Source organism: Euleptes europaea, chromosome 19, assembly GCF_029931775.1.
Source record: "Euleptes europaea isolate rEulEur1 chromosome 19, rEulEur1.hap1, whole genome shotgun sequence".
NCBI lineage: Eukaryota > Metazoa > Chordata > Lepidosauria > Squamata > Sphaerodactylidae > Euleptes > Euleptes europaea.
The window spans coordinates 24,078,771-24,081,582 of NC_079330.1; positions in this window are offsets into that span (position 1 = coordinate 24,078,771).

A 2,812-nucleotide genomic window follows, 5' to 3' on the forward strand; every position below is an offset into this window, starting at 1 on the left:
CCACACTGTTGCAGGGACAATGAGCCATGCCGTCATTCCCAAGAGTGGTTTTTCTTTTTCGATTGAAACACAAATGATAAAATACCGATTGCGCATAATAGCATGGAAGTTCAATTAGTGCCATGCTTTAAACGGCTTATAAAAGGTCACCCTAATGTTGCCTCAAAAGCAGCACCTCACAGCATCTGTATTTCACACATTCTTCAGAATCCCCAGTGTGATGTAGTGGTTAAGAGTGGTGGACTCTAATCTGGAGAACCGGGTTCGATTCCCCTCTCCTCCACATGAGCAAGTGACGCTAATCTGGTGAACCGGGTTGGTTTCCCACTCCTACACATGAAGCCAGCTGGGTGACCTTGGGCCAGTCACACTCTCAGCCCCACCTACCTCAAAGTGTGTCTGTTGTGGGGAGGGGAAGGGAAGGAGATTGTAAGCCGGTTTGATTCTTCCTTAAGTGGTAGAGAAAGTTGGCATATAAAAACCAACTCTCCTTCTACTATGGGCCCCTTGCTCCATTTCTCACCCAGTAGTGAAAAAGAATTCAGTCACATTCAAGAAAGCAGCTGCAAGTTATCTTCCTCTTCTAAAATGGCAGTTATAAGCAGCTCATAACTATTTATTTGCCTTCCTCTTTCTCGAAGCAGTCTTTTCAGCGGCGGGTATCTCAGCCATCAGCCAAACCCGGGATGCCACGATCATAATGGGATGGTCTTCCACATGATGTGAGGAGTATCCTCTTACCTCCTTTTCGGCTAGCTTCTGTATGCCAGCACAGGTATAATTACTGAGTGTTCTAAATTTATTATATGGATTGTTTATAGTATTTTATGATTATATGGATTGTTTGTAATATTTTATGAACCACTTTGGCTATATTTTAATAAAAAGGAGCATTTAATGCTGTTTTCTTCCAAAACTAACCACTGAGGCGGTAATAAGTTACCTCTACTTTCTACTTTGCATTTTTAAACTGTTCTAAGCCCTGGTACTGAAACACTTTAGGTATCATCTAACCCACCTGGAGATATATCAGAATCAAGGGGTGCAGGCACAGAAATGGACAGAACTGGGAGTATGCCAATGGAGCAACGGGCTGGTCTCCCAAGCCCCCGTTTGGCTGGTACCCACCAGCAATAACCCTGCTGCAAGCCTAAAGCCATATATACACTCACACACACCCCTGCCACCTCAATACAGTAGTGCAACCCCAACACCTGTAGTCTCTCCCCCTTCCCCCAAGACATCCTATGGGGTGGTTGCTGTTTCAAGGAGAAATGGGCTAGAACAATCACTTCATCTCGCTGGCTGAGAAATGCCAAGTATTACCTGCAATGGTGCTTTGATCCAATGACAGAAATTTGAAATTCTGGGCCACCTGTTTGAGTGGTATACCACTGCTCTCGCACTAGTCTCTGCTGCCTGGATGCTATGGTGTAGAGCCAGCATGGTGAAGTGGTTAAGAGCGATGGTTTGGTTCCCTTCTCCACATGAACGGCAGAGGCTAATCTGGTGATCCGGGGTGGTTTTCCCACTCCTCCACATGAAGCCAGCTGGGTGACCTTGAGCTAGCCACAACTCTCTCAGCCTCACCTACCTCTGTTGTAGGGAAGGGAAGGGAAGGTGATGGTAAGCTGGTTTGATTCTTAAGTGGTAGAGAAAGTCGGCATATAAAAACCAACTCTTCTTCTATGAAAGAGTGTGTGGGAAACTCCACTGGAAGAACACGCCCGCAAAGTAGACACAGGCACAGTACAGAGGAGAGACGTGAACACACAGCCCGTAAGGCCACACACACTCCAGATAGTTTGAAGTTAAAACCAGTGCAGTTGACACTGTTCCATCGCAGGGGACCCTATTAAAAAGGAGAAATGATTCGGTCCCATAAGAGAATCAAACAATTCAAATAAAACCTGGCCACTGCCTTTTATGCCTGTTAAGGGTGCAGACAACCTTCAAAAGCAGCCCCCAAAAGATACGTCTCAACAGCTGGAAAGGTTACAGAATGTTCTTTCAAGAGTCATGCAAGGGCATGGGCAGGTGGCCAAGGCTATTTTCTGTTTGCTGACCTTGTTCTCTGTTGTTTTGTTTTATATTACTGTGATCTGATGGAAAAGCGGTGCAGGAGCTTTGCAGGTAAATAATACACAGGTTTAATTAAAAATCTTTCCATACCCTAGTACTGAGGGGGAGCACAAAGACTCAAGAGATGGTAAAAAAAGAAAAAACTTTCCTGAAAGGGAAATGTCACTAGGAGCATCTAGGAACATGCACTATCCAGTTCCCAGAGGGGTTTGGTGGTTAAGAGTGGTAGACTCTAATCTGGAGAACTGGGTTTGATTCTCTACTCCTCCACATGAGCGGCAGATTCTAATCTGGCTAACTGTGTTGGTTTCCCCACTCCTCCACATGAAGCCTGCAGGGCGACCTTGGGCTAGTCACAGCTCCCTCAGCCTCACCTACCTCAGGTATCTGTTGTGGGGAGAGGAAGGGAAGGCGATTGTAAGCTGGTTTGATTCTCCCTTAAGTGATAGAGAAAAACAACAACACTTCTTCCCCCTACATCCGGTATTGATACAAGAGATTGACGTAGAGTTCCCATTTATAAAAAGTTTATTAAACATTTGGTGAAACTACGCACAGATCACACACATACATATTCAACACACTGAAATGTTTGCCAAATTCCTTGATACACCTAAACGTCGAAGCCTAGCAAGGAGGGTGGGCCAAGGGGGCATGAGCTGTTCACGAGCTCCTCAGAGCGAGCAGCAGACACCAGGCTGCTGAAAGTCAACCGTCCTCTTATTTTTTG